Source organism: Pinus tabuliformis, chromosome 7, assembly GCF_031772625.1.
Source record: "Pinus tabuliformis cultivar Carrire ecotype Pingquan chromosome 7, CPIR1, whole genome shotgun sequence".
NCBI classification, from domain to species: domain Eukaryota; kingdom Viridiplantae; phylum Streptophyta; class Pinopsida; order Pinales; family Pinaceae; genus Pinus; species Pinus tabuliformis.
In genome coordinates this window covers 1,258,747,003-1,258,762,236 of record NC_142293.1, presented here as the reverse complement: position 1 = coordinate 1,258,762,236, position 15,234 = coordinate 1,258,747,003, and the positions used below count along the sequence as shown (strand labels likewise).

Below are 15,234 nucleotides of genomic sequence, written 5' to 3'. Positions count from 1 at the left end.
ATTCCCTTTCATACGTTTAGTAGTTCTGGTTCTAAAGTGAAACTCTTTAAAACTTTGTAAACAAGTTATCCTTAAAAAAATCACATAGCCACTGAATTTATTATATTTAAAAAGGCGCTTAAAGCTTAGTCGTTTCTCAGTAGAGATAGATCCAACTTTAGGATTATGAGAAACAACTTCTAGTTTTTGAGATTATCGAAAACTAGAAGAAGGTTTCTTCTTTCAATTATGGGCAGAGCTCAATTTTCAGTTCAAATATATACAATATCATGTCCAGATACAGGCCGAGCTCTCCAAAGGCCACTACAAATCCAGGTGATGACAATTTTAATTCAATTGTTGTGAACTATCAAGTGATAAAAATACCATAATTGGTGTGCTAAGTGTTCAAGTTCCCTCCATGGCTATCGAGGAGGGTTTAAAAAATTTCCCAACATTGGAATTTGATTGATGTGTTGTGACGAGAGGAAGAGGATTTGTGGTTGTTCACCTTGTTTAGAAACTTCTAGACTCTGGGCAAACCCCAATGATATGGTTGATATTTTCAACATTAGTCATGTGATTCATTAGCAATCAAATGTCTTGAATGAATAAGAAATTATGTTCAAACAACTGAATCCATGCCTTGTTGACCGAACCATGGGATAAGACTCGGGTCATGCAAAGAAGTCTATAAAGCTAGCTATGACCACTAGATGTGATAATCATAGTGATATATTTGACATACAGATCCAACTCAAAGTGCACAAGAAAGATTCCTATATTCATTCAAGCAAGATTACAAAGTCTTCAAAAGCTTTTATGTGACTTGGCGTTCATTCCTAAGAAGGTCCACAACACCAGGTGAAACCATCATATCCATAAATGTTTCATCAATCACAGTAAATAGCTCCACTCCCAGTGCCACTACTAATTTTTTTCGACATGGAGTCAAGAAGCCAGCATTTAGAGTGGATGGTAAACTTTATTCTATGAGGGATTCACAGATACTACCAAAATGTTGCGTAGTTAAAGAACAAACTTTAGTGTATGCTAATGAAGAGATGTTGTTCCCAAATAACACATTCGAGTTAGAATGTTTAGGCTCCTTGTTTTGACCTACACGAGAATTAGATACCAATGGAATTTTCCTCTTTCGCCCTCCCAATTCAGCTCCAATAAGCCCACTGGCAATTCCATATTACTTTTTCTTTGTTGCACCAATCTCACTACTCAGTTGATCCAACGAAGGTGTCTCAGGGACAATCCTTTGACTTTCTCTAAGTGGATCTCTTGAATCAGACCCTTTGTTTGGTGTTTCTTGCAGGTTCCATGTTGGAGCAACATTCTCATGTTCCTCATCCAATCCCTCTTCTTGGGGACATCCTAGATCTTCAGAAAGGTCCATAAACATTGGAACATATGAACGATTGAACCTTTATCCTATGCTTGATGCTCCAAATCCAACAAATCCATTTCCCATGTTGTATTATGGCCTATAAACATGAGAATAAGGACTTGTCACCGAGTCCAAGTTATGCCTCGCAAGCTCCTTCCATTTCTTTGTCAAATTTTCGATGAAGTGGTCATAGACCCAACTCAAAGCAACATGAAAATCAATATAGCATCCAACCCCAACAACGATGCTTCTCTCACAATTAGAAGAGTCTTCAATTCTTGTGTGCTCAATTGCAAGTTCAAATTTAGAAACAAAAAAATTGTATGCCTCAAAGTAGGGTAAACTACACGAATTGTGTCCAACAAAAGTGAAGAGCACCACTCCAAACTACTATGTTGAAGTAATAGAAATAAACAGTGGGTGGGCATTGTTAATGCCTTTCCCATAGCTAAAATATCATCCAGTGTATTTCTGGTTCACCCTTCTTTTCCTCGAGAACAAAAGAACCTTCTTTTGCTTGGATTTTATTCAAAATATCCTTTGTTATGCTTCTGATGGAATCAAAAATAGCAGAAGACAATGCAATTGGAGCTTCATAGTCCTTAGAATCCTCATCTTGAAACTGATAGCGGGCTTCTAGAGTCGAAGGGTCGTGCACCATTTGCAGCATCAATGACCTTCGCATTCCCATTTTGACTTCTTTGACATTGAATCTGTAGCTCAGTAGAGTTTCTAGAAAAGAAATTTTTCCATCAGACTAGCCACCGAAGGCAACAATCTTTGGAATTGTAGGCTTCTCACCAAAATTATGCCATAGTGTTAGCGTGCAGTTGATTATAGGCTTCGAATCGAGATCGAACATCTGACGATGCATAGAAGTTGTTAGCATATCTACAATGTTGAGATTGAGAGTGATATTCTTGCCTTTGGATTTGGCTGGGTGTCATCATGGATGCCTTTGGCTGGGGCATGTTGCGCTAATGAATTGAATCCCTCAACTCAATTGAAAAAATGTGAGGGGATTAAATCTTTTTCACCAAGAGATATTCAACTGGAAACTCCTGTAGCTCCAGGGACTTTAATGTTGAATCCTCCTCGACCAGGCGTTGATGTCATAAATAGGGCGACGATGGTTGAAGGTTAGGATGAAGAATCCACTGGTTGAAGGTGAAGGTTAATATGTTCTTCAATTTCATCAACAGTAAAACCACCATGGCTACCACGGGATGCCTTCTTTGTGAAGATGGGCCTATGTAGTGCAACAACACGTTGAAGGAGCCAACAACAATGATCATCCATGTGTTATATGTTATATGAGGTGTCTAATCGCTCACCCCAAGCCAGAAAAAAAAGACCTTTCTGCATAATTATTAATTAAACTTTACCATAAACAAAATGTGGACATCCCAAAAAAATCATTATTGGTCCCTTCAGCAAGTGGCAGTGGACTATAGTAATCGAAATGAGGAGATAGCATTATTACTCTTTATCATTAACCTAAAGTTTTTAATTTTGTTTGATAAAACTATTGTTGCTCAACCTATGAAATTGACAGAATGATTTACAAGACCAATCAATACGGATCAATATATTTGATCGTCTTATTTGACATCTTCCTGAGGCAGAGAGGCTATATGCTTTATGTTTTTCCATATAGCATAACCATTTACTTCATACATTACTTTTTTTGTATTTCAAATGGTCCAAATAGAAACTAATACTAGCATTACTTCACAGGAATTAAATGTTTGGGGTAATATTTCGGGTAATGTTTGGGGTATTTTCTAATATTTATATAGAAGGACACAATTGTGTGCATAGAGTGGTGTGTTGTCAAGTCACAGGAAAAGTGTATCAGCCAACAGTTGCCTCCCATGTATGCCTATTTTTCTCATTCACTTTCTTGACATGAGCTTTCCTCCGTGGCCCCTATGCATGGCACTGGAAGTTCTTCCAGTTCTATGTTGTCTTTCAGGAGTGCTTAGAAGTGCTCAATGTTGTGTGGAACAGGATCATATGTTGTTCTAGTGGTAATTCAGTTGTTGTTGTCTTTCAGGAGTGCCCAATACTGTGTGGAACGAGATCATACGTTATGCTGGTGGTACTTCTTTCTCTTAGTCCTTACACTGGCTTCCCTAGATTTTTTTTTTCACATAGGTTCTTACTCGCACAGAGAGTAAGCAAGTGAGTTTGTATTAGTAGGTATTTATTAATGAAAACCTATGTATGATATAAAATTATAACTTTCCACATATGTATATTTGTTGAATTGTAAACAAAACTGGGTATATTACAAATGACCATGAACACTAAATATCAATGCTATGCCCTCTATTTAATATAATATTATATTATATTGAAGAGAATCAACAGTAAAAATTCACTTTATAAGCAGACTACAGTGGCAATTAGATGGGATCACTACAATTAGATGAGATAATTCAGTCGGGTGGATATAAACTCTCCAAATTCGAGGTGCATAAGAAAGGGAAACATAGCTTTGAGAAAGTACTATGAATTTTGAATTGCTCAAAACATGTTTTTAGATTGATCCTTCCGCCCTTAGATTGATATTTTAACTCTAGCCTCTAAACAACTTATTTCCTCTCGAGATTTCTTTTGAGTATCTTAAATATTACTCCAGTATGTTATGAATTTGATGGCACAATGTGCTTGCCTTTCTCTGCAGGTTATGAAGAATATTCTGCAAATACACAAATAACATGACCAGTTAGAGAGAGCTCTTCAAATGATATGAATGAGAAAGACTACTCAGTGCTCAGAGGCTTGCATATATATAAAGAGTTCATGAATATGCACTGCATTTATATATCAATAATTTGGCCTGATTTGTAAATTCAAAGAAATAAGCAACACTGCAGTTATATATCAATAATTTGTAAACTTAGAGAAACAGGTAACACTGCAATTATATATCAATAATTTGGGTTGATTTGTAAACTCAGAGAAATAGGCAACACTCATAAAAATGTATTTAACAATCAACTTTGGAAATAAACATCTATCTGATTAATTGTCAATTAATACACAGTGAGCAAGAGATTAAGACGACTTGGTGAAATCAGTAGCCATATAAATCTGTTTGAGAATTCAAATCAACTCTAGCAAGCTTCCTCCAGTAAATTGACAAACATTCAAGTATGATATATAAATATATGCCCAGATATGTACAACAAATTGTTCTAGGTAATAAACCAAATCCACATGTTCTTTATAACTTCATAAACAATCGTACAGGTTTTCCATTCTATTCAACTTTATGCACAGGAAACAATTACAAGGAAACTCCTCTCTCCTCAAATCTATGACAACTCAAACTCTCCCTCAAGTGCTGATATGTCCTAATAGCAAAATAACTGTAGAAAGAGATATATATTAGCTCCAACGCACAACTAGAGAGGGTGTGTCCAGTTTAGGAATGTTGACAAACTCCAATAAGGTAATACGACCCCACATGACCACAAAAATGCTATCAAACTCAACCCCTTTTAAAATATGATCAGTTGCTTTGTTCACCCTTTCCCATTGATTTTGAAATATTTTCAATTTCACATTTAAAACAGGAAAACTAAATGATTGTAGGTTTGAAATATCTCCACCTTTAAACCTGTTATGCAACTAGCTCACAAAATAAAATAAAAGATAGATCAACAACTTCAAAATCAGCTTCTTCAAGGGGGCAACCTCCTTTACATTACACATATGAAAAATTATTGGATGATACAAATTAAAATTCCTCCCTTTTATATATAGAAGTCTAAGGGGTCACAATATAATCCGATCCGACATAATAATAATGATGTAAGGGTATAACAATAACAATAGTGGGCTTTTATGGGGCACAATAATAACAATATGGGGACTACATGGGCACAACAATATAATAAGGGGGTTGCACTAATAACAATAAGGGACTACACTAGTAGTATAGGGACATAACATTCCTCTCTCCTTCAAAAAGCTTTGTCCTAAATGCTTGAGTAGTTCTAGATTCTTCTGTATAATATTCTCATCCTCCCATGCAGAATCTTCAACGGTTAAGTTCTTCCACTTGATGAGTTACTCTGAAATTGATCAATTTCATAATTGTTGGGTTCCTGTTTCCATGCCTGCTTTAGGTTCTAATATGATCTTTCCTTCCTCATCAAGTTCCAGCAATATTGTTTGAATTGGGATCTTGTCACCTATAACCTTCTTTAAGCATGAAACATGGAAAACTGGGTGCACTTGGGAAGATGCAGGAACCTCCAATTTGTATGTCATAGTACCAATATTTTGCAACACCTTGTAAGTACCATAGTACTTTGGTGATAATTTATTACCCTTATTAGTTTGCTTGAGGGTCATTTGTTTGTATGTCTGTAGCCATAAAAATACCTAGTCGGCTACATCAAAACTTATTTGGTTGTGATGTTGATCAACCTGTTGTTTCATTTGATTCTGCACCAAAGTGAGGCTATCCTTTAAAAGATGGAGAACTTGTTGTTGATGTTGGATGTGATCTTTCATTGCTTGAACCTTTTTCTTCTTGATATGTCCTTCTATCTTGAGAGTTTGAGGAGTGGTATTTCCTCCCAATGCATTACAAGATATAGCCGGATTCATTTCTTCTTTCTCTAGATTTGGTTCTTGGTGTATATCCTCTTTCTTGACGTTTCTTGATCCTTTTATTCCTCCTCTTCACAATATATGTAAAATAATTTCTTCTTAGCACACTTATGACCTTTAGTGTATTTGCTATCACAACTATAACGAAACCCTCTTTCTCTTTTTTCTTCCAATGTATTTGGTGTCACCCTTGTAGGTTGTGGGAGGCTAGGAGAAACATCACTTCCATATTCATAGTACCAATATTTTGCATTTACCCTTATATTCAATTTTTTGAAGTCCTAAATGTGCTCTGCCATTGAACCCTTCTGTTTGAGATTTATCAATTGGCTAAAGAAGGTGTTTCTCTTTGTATCCTCATAATGTGTTATCATCTCCTCCATGAAAATTGACCAGGTGACAAGTTGTTTACGAGAAAAAATCCCTCTATACCATACAAACTGATTCAGTTCTCAATATAAAGATGAAATACGTACCTTTTGTAATAACTGCACATCATGTTGATCAAAATATTGCTCCATCTGTGGTATCCAAGTTACTGGATCCTTGCCATCAAACTTCCTCATATCTCATTTTCTTGATTCTAGGAGCTTGGTCTTAAAATGAGTGTAACTCTATAATTTCGAATCTTCAATTTATGAAATTTCATCTTGTGGTAGCCCTATGAATTCTCTTTCCAACCCCATAGGTCAGAGCAATATTGGATTCTCCAAGAGTTATGTCAAACCTCCCATGATACCATGATTATAGACTAGTTCAGTAGAGCTAATTTCTACAAAGTGCCACGTGATACTGTTTCAACCTTCAACCTTGAACATAATACCCAAAAAAATACAGTCTACCTTATTTCTGTCACTTTTTATGAAACTTCAATATGTTGAGAGAGAAATTTATGTTGATTTTCTCAAGGTCACCAGTTTGAGATGGAATTCAAGATCTTGCAAAAACCCTAATTTCCCTCTATCATATATCCAAAAATATAGAGATACAAGATCGAAAATTCATATATGCAGTTCATCAAGCTTTCGACTCAAATGGGTTGTAATTTTGTCTTCTAAAACTTTGTAGAAAGAAAGTTATAGTGAAAATTTCTCAATAAACTATTTGAAGCAACAAAACCCTAGAATCCAAAGTTTCGATACCAAATGTTATGCAACTAGCTCACAAAAAAAGAAGAAAAGATAGATCAACGACTTCAAAATCAGCCTCTCCGAGGGGGAAAACTCTCTTAGATTACACATTTGAACAATTTTTGGATGATACAAATGACAAGACCTCCTTTTTATATATAGAAGTCTAAAAGGTCACAATATAATCAGAGCCGACATAGCAATAATAATATAAGTGCACAACAATAACAATAGTGGGCTTTTATGGGGCACAATAATAACAATATGGGTACTATATGGAAACAACAATATAATAAGGGGGTTGCACTAATAAAAATAAGGGGTTACACTAGTAGCATAGGGACCTAACAAAGCTAGGAATATTTCCAACTTTAAACCCAGAATATTAAATGATTGCAGTAACTGGATCATCCTTCAAGAAAGATGCCAAAAACTTATATAATTTTTTCATTAATGCTATGAACTTTATAAAGCCTTGAAATGGGTTTTTCTGAGTGGATTTGAATAGTACGAACTGTAAATAATAGATTTTCCTGACCAAGAAACTTTGAAACTCTTCCAAAGATATAATAAGCATAGAAATCACCAGATATCCAGAGATATCAAATACGATTTTGAGCCACCCACGTCTAATTTACAGTATCCTGATATGAGGACCGAATGAGCCATTGCATATGAGCATTGATCTGCGCTACAAGGGATAGATGTGTTGGTTGTGTAATCCAATGGATCGAGATTTGAACAAAGTAGCCTATCTGCAAACTTTGCATTAAAACTAAAATTCATTTCCATGGCAAACACTCTTTCCACTCATTGAAAAATTCAATATGGGGGACAAAGATTATGGTTGGGCAATTAAAACCCACACCTAGAAAATTTTCAGAGAAACACTCACACAACTAGCAATCAACTAAATGAAAGGGAGGACGACAACAGAGATCAATTTCCTTCGGACAAGGGAGGAAGCCATTGGTTGCCTACTCTTTATCTCTATTTAGAACAACACAGGATCTCCATGTCCTTTCCTATGCGGTGAGCTTAAGTCGATTGCAGATTCCCCGAATATTCGGGAATCCGACGGACATGGGCGCGGTCAAAAAACAGATTCCCGAATATTCAGGGAATCTGCAATCGACTTAAGGATGGCCATTTCCTATGGTGCTAAGTCATGCCCTGCCCTTTCTTTGACTTGCTGCTTTGCTTCCTCAACGCGTGCCTCCAGGAACGAAGGGACATCCTCCCTTGTTACAGAGAGCCTAAGAAGGGGGAGGTTTTGAAATGATGTTTCCACCAACTCATTCAACAACCAATGCAACCATGCCACTGTAAGATTTCTGCAATATCAAATATAGGAACATGCGAGCCTCAAGCTCTTCGTAAGAAAGCTATAGAAGCAATAGTTGAAAGTAACTCCATTGTTTAGAAAGAAACCACAAGTGGCGACCATGCATTCTGTCCAACTACCTTTTTTGGATGGGGAGGGAGAAATGAATGTCAAGTGGTGACCATGAATCTAGTCCAACTGCGTTTTAAGAAGAAACTAACGTCAATCAATACCATCTTCTAGGAATTTAAGAAAACGTGTCACATTTAAAAGCCCAAGCAAATTAATTCGAGCAGTGATGGATCTTCCCAGGTCAGTTCCTCGACCGGTCCAACCGACACACCTTCCTTTACCAACTCTTCCATCTTGCAGTGGGAGAATAAATCTTGATTTCGTAACCAATAAGTGGTAATGTGGTAGGAAACGTCGTCCGCCAGGGTAGGTCTTTCTTATTATGAAGAGTGGGGTCCAAATTCAGGGATGTTACAACAGTGGGGTAGAAACTACTCAACTAGGATTTGTTTCATTTTCGGATAAAAAAGAGTATAGTCAAGCATGCATCCTTGAAAGGGTCACTTCTAACTATTGAGACAAACTAGTTTGATAAAGTTGTAATAGTAAGGAAAGCAGCTGGTGTAGCCTATTGTCGACCCTCCAATTCATTGATGAGCCCCTACTTCTATGACAACCAGTTGTCAAGGACTGCATTTGTCAACGAAGTTGTTTCCTATGTGCTGCTTGAAGTCCCGATCAAGAGGGTCCACTACTAGAGTCTCATACTAATGAATCTGGCATAATGAAGGTTGCCCGGTGCGGACAAGTGACTTCGTACCTTTTTCTCTTTTTTTCAAAACTGATTATGATCCATGAATAAAAAAACTCTTGTGCAGGGATGAAAGGACTATAATACCTGAGCATGTTTACATTAGTAAATATGAAAATATCAAGATCCAATGTACTTTTTATTTTGGTTCAAGACCCTAAGTCAAAAACTCAAATTCAACCTTCAGTTAATACCCAGTTGCTCATATAATAATCAGTTAGTGCCCAATTGCTACATATAATAATCATTGCAGTTAAAATCCTCATGCTACATTCTCAATTCGGAATTACAGACATCGGCAACGACTTGTTGCTTAACAACCCTCCTTGTTAACCTCAAAACTTCTCGAGAATTGCCTTTACCTTCAATGATGTAATGTACGCTATAATTTTTTAAAATAATTAAATATTGAAATGGTTCCTAATCAAAGACTCATTGCCTCGTGCATAACCTTAGATTAAATAATGAATCCGTCTTAATCTTTTAAGAGAATCTTATCTCACAAGGTAATTGCGAAATTAAAAATGGTTTATTATTGATTCAAATCAAATTGTGTAGGTGAAATATTAAACAAATATTCAACACTATGCATTAAATTACTGTTTAATTTAGTTTATATTTTATTTTATTTATTAAATATCATTTTATTCTCAGCTATTAAACACATTAAAAATAATAATAAGCTTATCGTTATTTATTATATTATACGATCCTTAATAGACATCCATCTAGAAGTTAGTCCCCACCCCTTCTTTAAAAATATCCCATTCCCTTAAAAAAATAAATTAAGGTTTATGGAGTGTACGTCTCCAACTTGAAAGGCGAATCACCTGGTATTTCACAGATGGAATTTAAGATACGAATCACATCAACCCTCTTAAAATTTAGTTATCTGTTTTGGTACGTATTGCACTTGGCCACAGGCCATAGGAAACATAATATTTTAGAGGTTATAAATAAAGGGGATGATATCGCAAAAGATATGGATGAAATAATTGAAGAGAGGCAACACACCCACCGTCCAAAATAATTTTAAACTTTTGTTTCTGTCGGCTCCTCACAATTACACTTAAAATGGAAAAAATACCACTTCACATGTTTGTATCTAAAGAGATCATGTCAATGACAAGAAGCAAGCAAGCTCTAGGTTACATATTTATATATTTTCAAGTTACAGTGTAAAATTGGTTATATTTGTGGTCGCCGTAGATAGATAGAAGCAAGCAAGCTCTAGGTTACATATTTATATATTATCACACTATTAATATATTAATTATAACAAATATTATTACAGTAATTATTAATTATTATAGTTATATCACTACATTAATAAAAGTTAATTATTAATGTATTTAGTAGGTTATTGTAGTATATATATATATATATATATGGTGGGAAAACTTATTATATCTCAATTCTTAAACCAGCAACGAGGACAAACCAGCAGTGAGTACAATCATTATTGGCTGCTATCTGTGAATGTAGGTTGACTCATCACCGTTATTCAAAGAAAACCACGCCACCTGAAATAACCACTGGTGGTCCGTAAGGGGGTAGGCTTTCACTCATGCCAGATGCCTATTGATTTTGGGTCATGTTGTAGCGGTTGCAACACCTTGCAAAATTTTAGCATGCATCCAAATTTCAGAGCCTTCCTTAGTTTTTCCTTTGATTTTTGCAAACACTCGAGCTCACCCCATGAGCTCTTATGAAGTCTTTTTTCCTTTTTGCTTGTTTGACCAGCGGTCTTCTTTTAGCATGTTCATTACTTTGCCATGCTTGTGATCTAATTCTAGTGAGTTTGAAGGTCTGTCTTTGTGTGTTTGGGTTGTCTTCGGTACGTAAACATTTGTCATACTCATACACAATGTTGTAAGAATTGTTGCGCAAGTGTCTTCACGGTCCTCCGAAGGTCTATCGCAAGTGTTGTGCTTGTCATTCTCAACTCCAAGACAGTCTCACCAAGGGCACGTTTTGTCTTGTTGTCTCATCATCGAGTAGGCTAAGTGTATGTTCACAATGTGAGTCTGCACAAGTTTGCTTGCTTTCGACACTTAGTTCCTGAAAATCTGCCCGACCGGACAACCCTCTTCCGCTAGACCCCGACTGAGTTGCACTGCTTTACTACCCGGAATTGCACAGTGCTTGAGGTTGTCCTCCAGGTTAGCTGCACCACGCAATCCTGAAAGTGAGTAGCCTGTCTTCCTCCTAGAATTCTACAAAATCCGTCTCTCTATCCAAATAAACTGCGCATTCCTCAAGCACAGTCATCAACCCTCCTCCTTGCCCACCGTGAGCCTGCACTGCTCTAAGACCTGGGCCTGCATTGCTCCCCAAAATTGCGTCGACATGCCCAACTGGTCATTTGTTTCCTTGCTCTGCATTGTTCCCTAGAATTGCGTAGGCTGCCCAAATGACCATTGCTACCTTGCTCTGCCCTACCTCCAAAAATTGCGCAAACATGTCTGGCAGTTCCCGTGTTGATTGCCCTGCATTGTTCCCAGAGATCGAATAGTCATGCCCAGCAAGTCCCCTTATAGCCCTGCTCTATCTTCCCTTTGGAAAATGTGGAGAACTAACTAGTAGCCCCACTGCAGCCCGCTCTATCTTCCCTCTAAAAATTGCGCAAAAGATGCCTCCCTCAAGATCCCACCTTGCAGCTGACACTAATGACTCTCACTATGAAATCCTGCCTCCCAGTGATCATTGTGGAGTTTTTCCCGATAGTGCAGGTTGTCCTCCCGGAATGCCTCATTCCAGCCTACGCAACGCTTTGTGTTGTCTTAGTGAGTTGTCCTCCCTCCCTGTCACTTGGAAAATGAGAACAATGCGTCATGCTAGATTAGGAGGTTTTTGATTTGATGTCGTCCCATCATGAGTGAGATGTAGGAACAAGTAAACTAGTAGATAATGGAGATATGATGAACGGGATGAAGAAGGAGCACACATGCTAGAAGACTTGCTTGCAGCTAGACAGACGTACCAAGCATATCAAGTAACAAGCAAAAGGAACACGTGCATTGAACCATCAAGAAAAACCAACTCCATCGAAGACCTCACAACACTATGCCATACGGAGGAGAAGACAAAGCTCACTAAGAGTACATCCATCACTCAACAATGCAACAACTTGACATGGACACCACAGTCATCCATTACATGTCAGTAGTTTCATGTTGAGTTATGTCATGAGTTGTCTCGGCCACCTCACCATTATGGGCCATATCTATTGTAACTAAATGTAATGTAAAGTGAAGTCCAATGGATGCACACATAAGTCGAAGAGTCATGTCAGTTGAAAAGTCATGGGAATTTGAACAATCACGATGGTAGTCCAAGAGTCACAACGATCAAGCATCACCCTTGGCTATATATACCCCTCCCATTGTATGAGCAAAGGACTTTTCACCTTGGTTCCTCCCACATAGCCTTGAGAGTCTATAGTTTGTTCTTTGAGAAGCGATGAGTGACTCCGATTTCCCACTACTGGGACTAGTGATTGTCTTGGGAAGTTTTCTTAATTTAGAAGCCTGTTTTAGGCTAGCACGTTTTCATGCATGTTTTGTAGATGTTTGTAAGACTACTCTTTGAACAGTTGTAATGCATGTTTCCTTAACTCGTACTAAGATAGTTGAACTACTTTGGTTATTTTAGTACTTACATTGTTGAAGATGTGTTGTATTTTTTATCATTGTTGTCTCATTTGTGTGGAATACTCCATAGGACATTAGACAAACCATTCTTGCTTTTCTTGGTTATAAAAATTGTCACCCCATGTGGACTACTCTGTTGGATGGCGTACATGTTTTCCCTTGTGCTTTGGTTTTAATGACTGCCACATCCAATGTGGACTACTCCTTTGGATGTTGGACAGACCCTTTTTGTTTCGCGTGTGTCTCTCCTTGGGTGGTACTACTACCTCTCATCTAGAGGCTCACTTTTACCCTCTCCCTTATAGTAAGAGAACCCTGACAAAAGTTACATTATGTACTCATCACCAATCATACCCACCTCGCTTTTTGAAGTTACAAGCATAACACTCTCATGTGCTGAACAAAAAGAGTTAAGTAAAATCTCTAAGATAATGAAAATTGGGCCATCATACTAGATGGGAATCCTACACTAAATGGTGTGAGGTCTAGTTGGTACTTCATATAGGGGAGATCCACTTTGCTGGCGGGTCCAGCACGTGAATAAAATGGTGCTAGAAGGAGGGCTAGACAACGGGCTATGCCCATAGAGTCTGGTTTGAATCTCTTATTTAAAAAATGGCTCTTCCTGACATCATAATCCTGAGATGTATTTCTATAAGTCTAAATGTACCATCCCTGTGGAAGTTATCCATGACCTGTCCAAGTTGAAGTTCAATGGTGAGGGTGAACCATATTTTTGTAACCATGTGCATTAATTTATTACTTTTTTCAAGCATCACAGAATAAAGTCTGGAGATGTCTGGGCTACATTACTCACCCTCACATTCGAAGGTCGTGTTAAGGAATGGTGTCACGCATTACCCTTTGCCTCTATTGATTCATTTGGTCAGCTTGATGAAATGATGACTAAAACATTCGATGAGTATAACCATTGGGATTTGCATGAAAAAATTTGTCATTTAAGAATGGATCCTAACGAATCGGTTGAGGACTTTGTTGATTGCTTCCTTCACCTCTATTACAAAATTCCTGAACAACTTGTGAACTTGTACTTCCTAGGAGAAGAGTTTAAATTCTTGGTTCATAGTTCTCAATACGGTGAACCTCCTGATTTCCCTTCATCCCCAACTCCTGTGAGCCATGAGGCACCTCAAATAGAAGAGGAGTAGCCCAACACCCCTTTGTTCCTTGTCCTCCTCCTTTTCCGGTCCCGATGTGGGTGCCCCCTTGTGGTGATTGAAAAGTTGAGAAATTTGTGCAACATGTCCCCAACCCATCTTCTCATCTGTCTCTCGCTCCTATGGAGAAAGTTCCAGAATGACTTAGGAACCCTATAATGAAGACTCACTCCTCCATTCCGCATGATGATGTCACTGTTCATAACTCAAGTTTCAAATCTGATTTGCGTCTCTTCCATCCTCCATCGTCTACAAGGCATGACTCCTTGTACCATGACTCACTTGATCAACCCACTTCACTAGCTAGTTGTTTGAATTCTCTTGATTCTCAAGCTGCTTGCTCAAATTGCGGTTAGGCGCAAGGCAGTGATAACACATAGGAAGAGGAGCAGAAAGGTGAGGACACTATCAATCTTCACTCTCTAATTCAAAATTGTGTGCATCAAAACAATGAGCTTCCATTCTTGAATGATTCTCAATTTGCTAATCTCAGTGGAACATCCTACACAATTAATTATTTCGATCAACCCCCAGTCTTAGGTAGTCATCACTCCCATACTTCCATATGTTGTGATGAATTCCCAAGCACATCATGTGATCTTCTGTTTTCTCATGAAGACTCCAAATTAGATCTGAAATGTGCTCCATCAAAGAAGACATTCATATCGAAACTTCCTCTTCACCTCACTTGCCCATGTGTCCTACCATTCACAACACATCCACATGCATTGAAGATACTTCATGTTCTCTTACTTATTCATCCGATGAGTTATCTCCTAAATTGACACAAAGCATTAAGGTTGTCCATGATGAAGTTGAAAACAATTTAATCACATAACATACTTCCCATTCTCGTCATCTCTTCTCTTGCATGAAGAAAACTCTTCAAGTGACTTGCTAAAGCTGAAAAATCTAGTGCAACCTATGACATAGATGGCTACCATCCTGAGAGAAATTTTGAAATTAGCAATAATAGCCATCCTCAAGCCATGCATGATCTGTTTCAAGCTTCAAAATATGATTCTGAAATTTTGGAGAGTTCTGGGACGTGTCAGGGAGTCGAGGCACTTCAATGTCCATTGATGGCTATGTCAAGACCTCGCGACTCTGGTAAGCCCC

At 37.7% G+C, this 15,234-nt stretch overlaps 1 pseudogene; it reads right to left on the bottom strand.

Moving 5' to 3' along the window:
* Nucleotides 1-736: 736 nt before the first annotated feature.
* LOC149251967 (dynamin-related protein 5A-like) lies at nt 737-2,349 on the bottom strand (annotated as a pseudogene).
* Between the last annotated feature and the right edge of the window lie 12,885 nt (nt 2,350-15,234).